Here is a 16,632-nt window from a genome sequence, read left to right on the forward strand (position 1 = left end):
CTGGTTTTACTACTTGGAAACGCGAGCACGCAGAGCGCGATTTCATGAACGAACCAACGCAACGGTGGCGCGAATCCGCTGGTCTTTCCCTCGCTTCCCTCGCTTTATTTGCAACGCCATTTCTGCTGACATCGTCGTTTGGCGATGAAACCATCGAGATGGAACGTCGGTAAACAATACGTTCACCTCTTTCGCAGTCTCGAAACTCGCAACCCAGCTGAAAGCGAAAGAGAGAACCGGGCTTGCCAAGAACGCCCTACAAATATACAGAGCGTTCGCTCTAGGCACATCGTGCATTTCTTCTGGATTGCCAACACACTAAAGAGGTACCCGTTTTATTTCGAGATTCCGTGATTTTCTTTTTTTTTTATTCCATCCACGAGATTTTTGATACGCAAACATATCTTGATTTTTATTTCATTGAAGACGAGTAAGTTTGATTCTCTCTCCTTTCGCTCGAGTTTACTACACTTTTAATCTTAGATTTAGGGATTAAGTTTAATTTTCTAAATTAAAATTAAAATACATTAAAATAATTCACGCTTGATTTTTGATCTCAAGAAAAATGTATATTTTAAATAATTCTATGTTGTTTTTGTGAACAAATATATACATTTGCAAATCTTTATTGTCAAGGTAGCATATTGATGAGCAAGCATAATTTAAAAATAAAATGATGATGCAACCTAAAAAGATAATGTAAAAAATTTCGTTTTATATTTTAAATTAAGTTTTTTAAATATGTATATTTATATATATAGGACAATAAAAAATATTGTGATTGAGAAGAAAAGTAAAATATATCTTACTTTATAGGTATACCTTTAATATATTATACAATATTTAAGATATATTTAAGATATATTACAATTTGTAAGATATATTTATACAAATTTTCACATAATCACAATATTTTTTATTGTCCTATATATAAATATATTTAAAAAAATTAATTTAAAAAATAAAATATATGTAGAATGTTTATCTAGAAAAATCTAGTTATTTTGAAAAGGGGATCACAGTTCCGATTATCAACAGCTTTGTTTACATCCTCAACATTTTCTTCCACCCCATTTTTCCAACAGCTTCAATTTCCAACAATTCCGATTATCTACATTGTTTACAAACATTATTGCATGTAAATTATAAAAATAGGTCTAAATCTGCTTAAATCCAATCAAATAAATAGATTAAAAATCTATCACAAAACGATTGAAAACATTAATGTTCACATTTTTAATTTCTCAATATGGAAAATCGATACTAACACAAAAAACCTTTTTTATTTTGTTGTCTAAAATTATCAATTGTTTTCTTTATTAAATATTGCTCATAAATAATGAATAATCAAAGTCAAGAATTAAACTATTTTTAGTAAAAATTAAATAATTGTTATGTGCGATATATAAAGTATTTTTCAATTATTTTCAATTAAATAATTTAATCAATTCACATGTGATATGGAAATTTAATTATTATACGCGTAAATTTAAAACACAAAATTAAATAAAAATCAAAAGTGCATACATATATTTATTAATTTATCAATTTTATATTTTTAAAAATGCTATTAGAACTTTGCAGTTTTTAAAATAAGAATATTTTTGTGATTTTTTTAAAAGACAAATAAAAATTTTAAAAAATAAAAATTTTTTTTAATAAAATTTTTGCAAATTAAAAAATTCGAATTAAAGAGTCAAAGCACCCTACATATGAAAGTAGATTATAAAATTATAATACAGAAACAAAGTTATGCTGTACAAGTACGAATAAATATAAGTATTCCATGATTTTCAAACACAAAGGTGGGTAAAGTTCTAATGAGAATTTAACAGACTTGTCCACAAGAGGGTCGTTTGACAATTGATCATTTTCGACCCTCGACGATCCCTTGAGCAGATGTCACATGTCGTCGAATCCGACAAGTTGACGGATCGACTAATCGCTCGTTTCAATGGGATTTACATTACTTTTGCATGTCGTTACGATAACCTTCGCTCAACATATACGTATCAAGAAACTTTTTTTAATATTTATATACTTTTCCTATTAATTTTTTATGTTATACAATTTAATTTTTACCTGGTATCATTATTAAAAATTAATTTTATTTTTTGCTATATATATATTTATAGATAAGTTAAAAAATGTATAGGTAACTTAAAAATATTATATAGTCAACTTAAATTTATATAGGTAACTTAAATATAAGTAACTTAAATTTAATAAGTAACTTAAATTTATAGGCAACTTAAAAATATTATATAAGTGACTTAAATATAGGTAACTTAAATTTATAGGTAACTTAAAAATATTTTCCAATTATTTTCTTCCCTTTTTTAAAAAAGGAAAGTAAAAAAAGGGAAAAAAATAATTAGAAAGTATTTACAAGTTAACTTATATATAAATAAATATATAGCAAAAAATAAAATAAAATAAATTTAATTTAATGAAATAATTATACCAATTGCAAAAAAGAGTGCGGATAAGGGGATGAAGAAGAAATTAAGAAGATTGTTTGACGGGCTCGAGTTTCGTAATTTTATAACTCTTCTACGTTATTTTTCGAGTAGCTGGCCGGTTCATGAGTGATAGGCAAGATAGCCAATGGTGTCGCGAGCTGGTGTATAGAGGTGTCATCGATGTATCGAGACCGAAACAGGTGGGACGACGACGAGAATCGAACCCAGGGGCCTCGAGAATGAATCGGAGATAGGAACTTCATTGTCAAGTCACGCCGACACATCGTGGTCTATCTCTATCTTCCACAACGATCCCTCTGCTTTGGGAAGCTCTCTCCCTTCCTGACAGAAAATCTACCCCCTTCGATTTCTGGCGCTCTTCGTTCTAGCCTTTGTCGGTTTCATCATATTTCTTGAAAAAGATACATTTTTACTTATTTTATTGTATTTTCATTATTTTATTCGACATTCATCTTTTTTTCTTCCATTAAACAGAATTTTTTTGTAAAAGTATAATTTTTTAAATTTCTTTACGATTTTTTACGATTTTCTATAATTTGTATTGTTTCAAAATTTACACAAAAATTATTTATTTTTTATGTTATATTTTAGTATATAATACAAAAAATTAAAACTTGTTCTATTTTAACCTAAACGCTTTATGTGTATTATTATTCTTTGTGCTTTTACTATTTGAGCAATAAAGAATCCTATCTTGAAAAAAATTGATACTTTCCTATTTTGCGCGCATACATAAAAAATAAAAGTAAATAAATTTAAGAGTTGATACTGATTAAAATTTTACACCTTTCCAAAATATTTAAAACACTGTAATCAATATAATAATTATTTAATTCCATTATTTAATTTAATATAAAAATCTAAAAAATTAGTCAATATTTATGAAATCACGAAGATACTTGAATATTAATAATAATTTTTCTTTATATATATAAGTATTAAAATGTTAGATTTATTTCCAGAACCAAGATAAATCACCGTATAATTGTTTTAGTATTTTGTAACTTATTTATATATTCTTTTATTGGATTGTGTACAAAAATTTATATTTATTCCTTACTATATTTATTTTTCTTAAAAAATCTAGTTTTAAAAACTTAAAAAATTTTTTAAATCAGTTTTTATTAAAATTAATATTTGTATATAAATTAGTACTAGCTAATTTTTTTAATTACTCAAGTTTGAAAATATATCTATAATTCAAGTTATAATCAAAGAATTCAATCCATTCAAAATCAGGCATATGTTGCGAAAAATTAGGTGATACATCAAACGATGTGAATAAAATGTAAGTAGAAGTTTTTCCCGCGAACCTTCTTTGAACAGGTTCAAGAACAGATAAAGGATCCGATTCGTTTGAATCTTTAATTCAAACCCTATTTTAATCTTCACCGGTGCAGCATGAGAGAATCAATTGGTAGCATTGATTCTGTGCTGCAGCTTTAAGTTGGTGACGTCACATTTACTCTCGCTGCGTATAAAAGGTGGAGGAAGGAAAGATTTGGCGACGCCAGCATCTTTCACTTCTGATGACGATGTAGGTTTGCGGTGGTTGATGACGCGGCACGTAGCTTATATCCGTATCTATATAGAGACACAAACACACGTATACAATCAGGTATGTACATATGTAACACCGACGCGACCGGGGTCCAGCATTCGAATGAACGAATGAACGAAATCTGCAGATACGGAAGTAAGAAAATCACGAGAAGACAGCCACCTGACCCAGTCTTGCTCGCGACTCGGCTGAATAATCGCGCACGCGCACGAGAGAGAAGGAAGATATACTAGTATACGTACTTTTGTGAGAAGCATTAAGGTCCTGATTATTCACAATAATATATTTCATTTTTGTATCAATATATTACACTTTTTATTTTTCCTTAGAATATTAAGCCCACTTTACACGATCTATAATTCGAGACAGAATTTTATTTATTGGTGAAAAAAACGTCCACCATGGGAAGAGGCGCTACTGAAGCAAAACAAAGATGGCCGTCGCGAATATACAACAACAGTTTTAAGTGTAAAAATAAATGTTTTTCATGAAAAATATGTCATTGCGACGAACATTATTAATTAATTTTTCAAATAATAATAAGATAACGTTAGATATATATTTGCAACGGCCATTTATGATAGTTCACGCGATCACCACTAGTGTCACATTAAATTTTTAAGCCCCGAATAAATTTTATGCGTCGTGTAATACAGAAAACACACGTGACGGTCAAATTATAACTAGAATACTCTATTTTTATTTTTTATGAATAGAAAAGACTATTAAATAATAAAAACGTATACATTTTACACTTATTATTTATGAAATTTTACATAATTTTTATGTAATTTTATATTTTTTTTACAGTGTAATTTTCTAAAGAAAAATAAAAAATGTATGTACATTTTCATCATTATTTATGTAATATTACACTTCATTATTTAAATGTAATTTTACATATTTTTATGTAATATATTACATATTGTTTTACAATGTCATTATTTGATATAAATATTTTTTAAAATACTATTTTTACTTTATATTTAATTGTATAATTATTTATTATGTGAATTAAGAACCTTATTAAGGAAGATATATGACTTTTTAGAAACATGCGATATAAAATTTCAGTGTTAGAAAATATAATTGTAGCACAAAATAATTAACTCATTATATATTTTAACATTATTTTAAAATTACCTTGCGCTAATGTAATAACATGCACTATAAATAAATATATTATTTTATAATCTGTTAAATAAAAAAATTAATACTAAGTCTCTAGATATTCATTTCTAAAAAAATTAATTCTTATTATAATTATATTTCAAAACATAGTTCCACAATAAAAAAAATATTTTATTATTGTATTTTTTCTATTTGTTTCTATATTATAATTTTTTAAAAATATAAGATTTAAAATTTTAAAATTTTTTATATTATTTAAAGAATAGTATTAATAGATGGAAATTATTGCTTTAAAAAACTGGCAGATAGTAGAAAAAGAATTTGTAGAAGAAGCAATAAAAGCACAATGTTTCTAGTGTAATGACTTTGAGAAGGCCATGCTGATAATCAATTCGTCAAAGAAGATCGATGTCATTAAATTGATTTACTCTGTTTTCCCGTTGCATGCACATTTTATAGAATCAACAAGTTCAGCGTAGTTTAAGTTGCAAATTGATGGATAAATCTAAACTCGTTTAAATCATAATTTAATTGAAACAAACGTAAACTCATTAAACTTTTGTACAAAAAATCTTGCTAAAAAAATAATAATTCTTTTTTTTCTTCCATTAGACAGAATTTTTTTATTTCTTTTATTCTTACTTTTTTATGATTTTTTATAATTTGTGTTGTTTCAAAATTAACACAAAAATTATTTGTAAAATAAGAATACTTTAAATATTATTAATGAAATTATTTCTTATGTTTTACCGTAAAATATAAAAGATAACATTAAAACTTGTTTCATTTTATTTTGATCTAAATACTTTATGTATATTAGTCTTTAAGAGTAATAGATTTTTATATCGAATCCTATCTTGACAAAATTAATATTTTGAGAATATACTATAAAATAAAGCTTTTGATCCACCTTTTTTTACGCGCATGCAAAACAAAAGTAATCAAATTTAAGAGTTGATGCTGATTAAAAATCTTGTTATTAGTGATTAGAAATTATCCTCTATCAAAAATTTCATATAAAAAATGATTTAATACTTTAAAATTTTACACCTTTCCAAAATATTTGAAACACTGTAATTTATATAATAATTATTTAATTTAATATAGAAATCTCAAATAATTTTTTAATATTTATGAAATCACAGACGAAAATATTTTTATTCTCCTGAATTATGTATAAATTTCAATATTTATGCACCATCCGCAAATTAACAATTATTAAATTGCACTTCATATATACACACTGAAAAAAAAATATTAAATTAATAAATATTCATTTCAATACTACCTAATAAATCATTTATTTGAAACAAATAAATATTGATCTGCTTTGAAAAGAATTTTTTTATATCAAATAAATATATTTCACATCAAATCAATATTATTAGTTTCAAATAAAATAAATAATTTATTAGGCAAGTAGATATTGAAATAAATATTTATTCGAATTCAATCAATTTTGTTTCAGTGTATATATTATAAATAATGTAAATGTATATTATACATATTATATTGTATTATATATATATATTATATTATATTTTATATATATATATATATATATATATATATATATATATATTACAAATAATGTAAATCTTCATTATCGTGAGCAGTTTTTCAGGTTTATCACACAGAAGGCATGCAAGACGGTGTAAAACTTCAGCCTCCCTTTCATCGATTTCTTCTATTCTTCGTCATCGCGTGAGGGGACGCTGCTAGTTCCTTCCTAGGCGTATACTAACTGGTGATTTAGTGAGATCCAATCTCTACGAGCAGATCTACCGATCAGTTGGACCATAAATATCAGGTGTTTTTTTTTGGCTCGCATACGAATACACACACACGTACACTTATACTGTTTCTTCCTCGAAAAGAATAAAGTGTCGGGAATAAAGATTCGTCTCCTCTTGTGAGTTCACCCCTTCTTGAATTTCTTTCAATATTCAAAATGAGACTATCCTACATTTGTCTATTCAGTAGGTAAATTATTATTTTTTTATTTATATTTCTTATATATTTTTTATTTCGCTAAATAAATATATTAATATATTATATATAGTATATATATTGTGTTTTAATATTAATATTTGATATTAATATTGTAGTATATATTATATTTTTTTATGTTATATGTATGTTATATTATTATATTGATATATTAATATATGTATATTAATATACAAAGTGTACCAAAAATCCTGCAACAATGAAACATTTTTTTCAAACTTTTGGGACATCCTGTATATTAATATAATAAATATATTTTTTTTAACGAGTTTTCTCGTTACGGATCATGTAATATATTTCAATGATACTAATTGTAACTGTGTTATTAGACAAAAATGTTTTATTCAAAGGCTGATCAAGCCACACATGTAAAATATATCAAACCAAGAAAATAAATTAGAAGAATGCACCATATTATGATTATTAAAATATATCTTCGAGTTGCGACTTTTATGATTATTTAAATAAAATTTCATCTTTAAACAAGGGAGAGAGGAGCCTAAAACTATCTGCAGTATATACATATACACTGTAAAAAAATATGTAAAATTACATAAATAATAAGTGTAAAATTATATGATAATGAAAATGTACACATTTTTTATTTTCCCTTAGAGTATTACACTCTGAAAAAATATGTAAAATTACATAAATAATAAGTGTAAAATGTATACATTATTTCATTATTTATTTAATAACTTTAAACTTAATTATTTATGTAATTTTACATGTTTTATGTAATATATTACTTTTCTTTACAGTGTAGACGTTCTGACGTCTTATAATTTCTCGAAATTTTAGCAATCTCTAAACGCGATAAAAAAATATATAAAATTACATTAAAAAATATGTAAAATTACATAAATAATAAGTGTAAAATATACACACTTCCATTATTTATCGTATAATTTTACACTTAATTATTTGCGTATAATTTTACATATATTTATGTAATATATTACTTTTTTTTTTTTTTTTTTTTTTTACAGTGTAGGCGTTCTGACGTCTTATAATTTCTCGCAGCAATCTCTAAATGCAGTAAAAAAAATATATAAAATTACATAAAAATATGTAAAATTACATAAATAATAAGTGTAAAATATACACATTTCCATTATTTATCGTATAATTTTACATATATTTATATAATATATTACTCATTTTTTTTTACAGTGTAGGCGTTTTGACGTTCTCGAAATTTCAGCAATTTCTAAACGCGGTTATTTACCAATTATGCGTATGTACAAGAGAGAGAGAGAGAGAGAGAGAAAGAGCGAAAGAGAAGAATCTGCGCTCGGTTGGAAAGCCTAACTGCACTTTTATAGCGCTTCTCGACTTTAAACGGATAATTTTTATCCGCTAAGCCGCCGCGCGGCATCATCGCGCGTATTCCACCCTTCCAATGACGCCCTCGTCGTTTCGGGCGACCCCTCGTAAAATTAAGTCAAATAGTCACGGGGTGCCAGGCCATTCTGCCACTCGCTTTTTCGCGTTTTCGCTCTGTTCCCCCGGTGGAAGAGGAACTCGAGATGACACTGCGTCGCTTTTCGCAAAATGATGATGACGTCTCCGCGATGAGGAAATTATATGGAAACTCTTTGTCGTAAACATTGTTATTTTTTTTTTTTTTGCATTTTCTTCTCGCAAATTGCAAAAGATATTTTCCTTTAAAATAATATGTGCACTAATGATTGCAATATTGGACTAGAACAAGAAAAAAATACTGGTATTTCGATATTTATTTATTTATTTTACACGATAATATTTCGATAATTTAATTTAATGAGGTTTGCATATAATAAAAAGGTGAATGCAAAAATTAATATTAAAAAATTAATATTAAAAAAACTTAGAGAGAAAGAGAAAAAAAGAGAGTCTATTTTAATAATATAATAATTTATACAAAGTAATGATAACACTATATTATTTGTAATTTAAATACCTATATGCAAAAATTGTTTTAAAAGGTTAAATCGAAGAGAAATATTGTATGATGGCTTACGAGTTTTAATGATTATTTTAAAAAAACCATTATTTTTCTTGTAAAAGTTTTCAATTAATCCATTTTTTTCGATTTGTGTATTCAATTTTGCTTGTGCGATTTTACGTTTTATTTTCTTAGTCTATTTAAGTATAAAACTTCTAAATGCGTTTCAAATTTTTAAAATTAAATATCAAAGTGTGGATAAAAATATCAATATTTCGATATTTTAAAATAAAGCTCGAATTCTCAATTTCAATATTCTCACAAAATAGCAATATTGCAAATCATTATTTTGTATAATGTTCTTGCAGAGAAAAGAGAAAACTTTGCTTTTCTATTATTTTTTAATTTCTAATTTTACTTATAAAAACTGCATTTGTTTTTTTAAGTATTAATAATAATAATAAGATTAATGGTAAATAAATAATAAAATTTCTGAAAAAAACCTAACACAGAAAAACAAAGTCCTATTCAAAATTTCTATTATTACGTAAAACAAAAGATTGAAATATAATTATTACATTATATGCAGAAACTTAATAAACAAAATAACAATTAAATTTAATAGAAGTATTAAAAAATAAGCACACTAAATAATAAAGTTTAACTTTGTTTTTCTGCGTTATATTTCAAAAATTTTACCTTATTATCATTACTAATATTTTAGTTTAAAAAAATATAATAAATGCAACTTTTTAGGAACAAAGTCAGAAATTAGTAAACAATCAAGAGAGGAAAGTTTGCTCTTTATTTAAAAATATGCAAAAATACACATATACACACACAGTTATGTAGAAGAATATTTCTTATTACAAATAAATACAATAAAAAAATGAAAAAGGATAAAGATTTTTTCATCCCATATATAAGAATATTTTTAAGCTTCGTATATTCTTTATATCACATTTATTTAATAGCAAGTTGATTATATCAAATTCTAATTAATTAATATAAATTTTTACAAAAAGACTCGACTGGAAAGAAAGAAAATTAAATCAAAAATTATTCCTTAATTAAATATTTAATTGAACAGTTGTAGCATGTTAAAAATTGTGAATCCTAAAAATAGAACAAAGTTATATAAATTATATGTAACATTTTTTAATAATTAGTGAGATGCAATAAAATTGACTGTTTATTTTTATTTACTACAATCAAAAATAAAAAGTTTTTGGGGTGGATAAATTCAAAAATATAGGATGCTCTATATAATAATATGAATAATATATGCAGTGTTGCTGTTATCTAAATAAAATTATATAGATGATCATCTAGATGAAACTTTGACGTCATCTTATCTTTATGTAGATAATAAAAATTGTATTATGTATATTATCTATATCTGCATCTTAAATGAAAAAAGTATTATTTTTACTAAATTATCTAGAATAATTTTATAAAAAATTTTATAAAAAATAAAAATACTTAGACAGTAAGCAATAAAAATTTATAAATAAAAATATGAATACATATATTTTTATATCCCTTTTATAATTTACATTTTTTTATAACTATGTGTTTACATAAGCAGTCTTAAAAATTATTATCTAGAAAATTATATATCTAGATGAATCGCCATATATATAATTTTATCTTTTATCTAGATATATTTAAAATAAAATCATCTTTATCTTATCTAATTGCAAGATAAATTTACATATTTTTACCTCATCTTTATCTAACTAATTTTAAAATCATCTAAGCACAACACTGAATATATGTATACATTATATAAAATATTTAATATACATATATGTATATATATTATTATATTATATTAATTATATATATACATATATATATTATATATTATATATATTATACAATATATTGTATATAATATATATTATATATATAAATAAATAAATAATAAATATATAAATATATTTTATATATAATTATATATAAAATATATTTAAAATGCTTTTTCTATATGTTTACAAGAATTTTGTGTGAATATCGAGGACTTAAAAATTCTTGATTCGTTGACATTTATATAGAAACGTTCGTGGGGACACACGAAATTCTCTTTCTTTCTCCGTCTCTCGTTCGAATTGAATTACTTTTACCGTCGTGACGGAAAAGTAGACGGCGATTTAATTCGCAGTCGTTCATGCGAGTCGCAATCGAGAAGGCACAGATTTGATCGCGTTTTCCGGCATTACACCGGTTATAATTCTTTCTTCTTTTTCCTTCGCGCTTCTTTAACGGCACCAGGCCGTCAGCCGTCAACGTGATTGACGAGTGATATCATTAACGATTTTAAGACTCCCTTCCTTCCTCCCTCTCTTATAGCAGCAAGAGTGCAATCTACTGCGATAATCTTATTAGTAGTTATTCTCGTTCAAGAAGGAAACGTGTTTAATGTGTTCCTTGAGCACGTTGATGGTTTTTTTATATCTTCATAATTTTATTTTCGATGTAAATAATTATTTTAAAAAATTATATGTATAATTTTTTGCGATCCAAAATATTATTTTCTTGATATTAAATTGACATGAGTATCTTTATTAATTTTTTTATATACCTATTAATAATAATATAATATTGTGACAGCATCAAGTTATTATATGTTTAAAAATAATACTAATATATTTTTATTTTTATTAAAGATTTTTATTATAGATCATATATACACTTTTCTGTTTTAAACAAAATATATTTAAGAAATATAAGTATGCTGTCTTCTAAGCCGGGCAATAGAGCCAAGGAAACGAAAACGAAACGAAAAATTAATTAAACGGAACTGTATCTCAATTTGAGATCCCAAAGTTCCACATATATTAATTAATTTTTCGTTTCGTTTTCGTTTCCTTGGCTCTATTGCCCGGCTTAGAAGACAGCATACTTATATTCTTTATATTGAGAGCCGATAAAAATATTTATTTCTGAAAATATATTTAATTTTAAATGTAATTACTTATTGCATCGATAATTATCAAAATACAGTATTAGCAATTGTATCTCTTATCATCAAAATAAAATATTTAGAGATATATAGAAAGAATCCCTCTATATACATACATACATATATATATATTGTATATATATATATATATATATATATATAAATCTAATAATATTATAAAATAAATATAATTGAGATTATTAAGAATTACACAATTATTGGATGTTGTTTGTATGCAATTTTAAAATATTTCTCACACGCGCATAATTATGTGATTTTTTCTTATTTGCATTAAAATAAAAAAGTCTCCTTTATAGTTCAGTAAAATTAGACTTGAAAAGAACAAAATCTCATAAAAATTAGAAACAAGCTGAATTTTTGTGGAGATCTTTCTTTGATGTTTTAATAAAATCCTGAAAAGTACCCTTAATTTCATCCAAGGCGTTTTTTTATGGGAGGTAAATTTTAGTTTTTTGCCATTATCTCGAAAACTATCGATTTTTCGAGAAAAATAGTTATTATTAAAATTGTAACTCATAAATTTCTCTACATAAAGGTCATTATACTTTTTTTTGTATACAACTAATCGTTTTTGAGTAAAACGGTAAAGTTGCAATGTCTATAGTTCGTAAAAAATACGTACTCCTTTCCACACTATACCGCGGGGGTAGAGCACTGGGCGCTCTATTTTTTTCACTCTATATCTTTGAAACGGTTAATTCCACGAAAAAAAGTATAATAAACTTTTTATCGGGAATTTTATGAGCTACAATTTTGATAATAACTATTTTTCTCAAAAAATTAATAGTTTTCGAGATAATGGCACAAAACTAAAACCTACCCCTTTTTATCACCCATAAAAAATGCCCTAGATGAAATTAAGGGTATTTTTCAGAATTTCATTAGAACATCGAAATAAAGGTCTCCACAAAAATTCAGCTCGCTCCTCATTCTTATGAAGTCAAAATCTAGTTTTACTGGACTACTATGGAGGAGGCAAAATTGTTGAAAATGCTAAATAAAGTGGTGAGACGGAAAGAGACAGAGAGAGGGTGGCTGTAAAGGATTCTCGCGCGCGCGCTGTCGCGTCGCCGGATGATTGCAACAACACGAGGGGTTGAGGGGTGCAGGGGGAGGGGGTAGGGAGATATATCTATCCAGTTTGCAGAGATATATACAGTTGCGCACATCTCTCTGGAGACGAGCGTGGAACCTGGCACCGGTTAGCTCCGCCTACTTGCGATACAACCTTCAACTCCTCGTATATATAATACTCCTGACGGTGACAATCAGTTATTATCATCGTATCTGCCTCGTCGAGCTCCTTTTTTCCTTCCACAACCCTTATCACTCTGCTACACTTCGCCAAAATACTCGATTCGCAGTCGTTCTGGCAAATGTCAAAATCACCCTCTATTACATGCTTTCATTTTTTGCGCGAATTGTAATATTAATTATTATCAGAGTTGGGCAATAACTAGTTAATTAGTTAAAAATTTTTTAAAAGTTAGAAAGTTAATAACTTAGCTTAGTTAATTTAAAATGCATTAATTTTTAATTTCAACTAGTTTTTTTTTTAAAGTATTATTAATTTTTATGCTCATTTGTCATCAATTGTAATTACCAAAAAATATATTTGTATTACACGTGCAGACAAAGTGGCACTTTGTGTGCGTGTTTTCTGTGCGAAAAGCGGCCGATTTCCCACGCCGCCATCTAGCGACGTGGTGAGTGAATAAGCCGCATTCAAAGCCATTGCCTACGGCTGAGCCGCGTTCAAAGTTATTGTCCACGGCTTCAGCCGTAGACAATGACTTTGAACACGGCTATTCCCGCACCGTGCCGCCGCAAGATGGCGGCGTGCGATCGGCCACCTCGCGCACAGAAAACGCGCATAAAGCCACTTTGCCTGCACTTGTAATACAAAATAGTATGTGTATCGCCTTCGGCTCGTGCGTCCATCCCCCACACTTGTGACCAATTGTCAACTTTCCGCACTTAATACACAATATACTATTTTATATAAAAATAAAAATTTTTTTGTTATTTGTTGTTATACATTTTAAAAGAATTAACAAACAAATTTCTAATTTAATATATTTAATGTAAATAATGTTTTTAAAAATTAACTTTTAATTTGCAACTTTTAATTTACTACATTAATTTTATAAACAACTAACTTTAACTTAACTTAGTTTAAAAAAAATCATTAATTTACCCAACCCTGCGACTATTATTTTTATTACAATTTATTGTAATTTTTTTTAAACACGAAGAATTATTTTGCACCGCAGTTATATTGAATTATAATGTCCGATATATTAAAAAAATCATAATCCTAAATTGTAGTCATTTTTTTTCTCCCACTATAAACGAAATAATTCGTGTGCTAGTACTTTCTTTTTTTTATAATGTATGTAGATTAAAATAGCATTTAATATAATTACATTGTCCCTTGTATTTATTCTTTTGCCGCAAGACTCATACATAAATTAATTCTGCGGGTTATGATCAATTTGATCTCGTGTGTGGCTCCAAGGTTAAATGTTTCGGCAATGATTTATAGGGGCGAGAAGAGAGAGGGAGATACCTATCGACAGTGCATTTATCATCGATATGATATTCACGGCGTATACATGCATTGCGATGTGCTTTAGTGCAGCAACACAATATATTCTCAGGCGTAAAGATAATTCTCTGTTCTAATGCAATAGTGAAATATTTTCTACATATGAAACACAAGATATAAAAATTAAAATTATATATAATTAAATATAAATTCATGAATTTGCATAAATTGGTTTTTTTAGTGTCATGAAAAATATATAATTCAGAAAATCCAAAATAAATATTATTAAAATTTTTTTCTATATAAATGCTAGTGGAAAGAAGACGATGTCCGATAATCTCCGATTTTTTTTTGCGGAACATCTGCACGACAATGCGGGCGACGAAGCTCTTTAGCATTTTTATGCGAGCTATGCTACTGACAGTTTATTTTATTATATTGCTAGATGGCTGCCCATCGCGGGTGCGTCCATTGTCCAGGAGAATTCATAAGTCAAACTTAACGCAAGTGCACTCTAAGTGAACAATCTGCACATGGAACTCTGTTCTGCCCTATTTTTTCGATCGATTTTTTTGATTATTTATAGTTGTTATAATAAAAAAAACATATATATATATATATATTAATTTTAATTGTATCCCTTTTAGCTTTAATCGAAAAAATCAAACAAAGCGAATATATTATTAATATTTTGTATTGCAATAAAAAAATTGCAAAAGAAAAAAATATGTTTTTTCCAACTATTGTATTAATGCATGCATGTGTTACAAAAGTTGCAATCACCGACATACTTTGCATTGTATTTATACTAGTATAAATGACAATTTAATTTATTTTGCGAGATAAAGAATGAAAATATTTTAATCGGAAAAGTAATAAACTATTAACAACATTTTAGTTTAATGTCAAAGATATAGATTTTTATAATTATTTCATATTAATATTTTTGTATTATAATATTTATATCTATATTAAAATATTTGTATACTAATATTTGTATTAGCTCGAGTTGAGAGATATAAATTGAATTATTAATCTTTCCTCATTTTCTTCAAACAACTTGCATCGATTAAAAGCTTCTTTCTAAAATTACAGAAATAAAAATATTAAACAAAAAAAAGATTACGTTTAAATAATTACATTATCCAATTCAAAGACGATAAAAAAACCTTATCCTTTCATTTTCTCAGCTGAAGCGAGTTCCACACGACGTGGAACATCGATCGCGGAATTTATATCTCGCTCCTTTTGTACGTCCAAAGCTGAAACTCGCAACCTTTTCTCCGAGTTCTTGGAAGATTTTGACGCAAACCGTCCCACAAAAAGCTGCAACCCGATTAGCATGACAACTGGAGCCGGGAGCCGGAGTCCGATAGTTTGTTACTCAATTCTCCGCGCTATATATATATATATATATCGGCGGACGGCCCCGGGGGCCACCGAAGGGTGGTTCTGGCTGTCAGGCAGTATTTTTTATCTAGTCACGGTCAACTGGCTGATCTGCCCGTCCGCCCATTATTAGCGCAGCACACAACGACGAGAGAGTCTCCCTACGTCCATCTACGTAAGGTCCGGTAGCTTATGGGCCACCTAGCCTCGGAGCAATAGCTCGCCCTCGAAGGGTGGACAGCGCCATCGCGCCCCTTCTCTTTCTCTCGGAGGTCTTATCTTTTTAGTATTATTGCGTGAACGCCACAGTAGCCAACCCCCGAAGGACGGATGGAGAGAGAGAAAGAGAGAGAGAGAGAGAGAGACATTGTGAGAAGATAACTGGCGAACTATGAACCGTCATCGTTTCGATAGCTACGGAATTTTCTTATTAGCATAAAGGCGCGATATGAGATCTCTTTCGCTATTTTATCCTCCGTATCTAAATCACTGAATTTGTCGTGGATTTTTCTTCGGAAGCTTCTGGACAAGCGACTTATTTATAATGCCAGATAAAATTGTAATAGATGATCATCTAGATGAAATTTTGGTCATCTT

This window comes from Nylanderia fulva, unplaced genomic scaffold (assembly GCF_048542155.1).
Source record: "Nylanderia fulva isolate GAGA-0341 unplaced genomic scaffold, ASM4854215v1 Scaffold55, whole genome shotgun sequence".
NCBI lineage: Eukaryota > Metazoa > Arthropoda > Insecta > Hymenoptera > Formicidae > Nylanderia > Nylanderia fulva.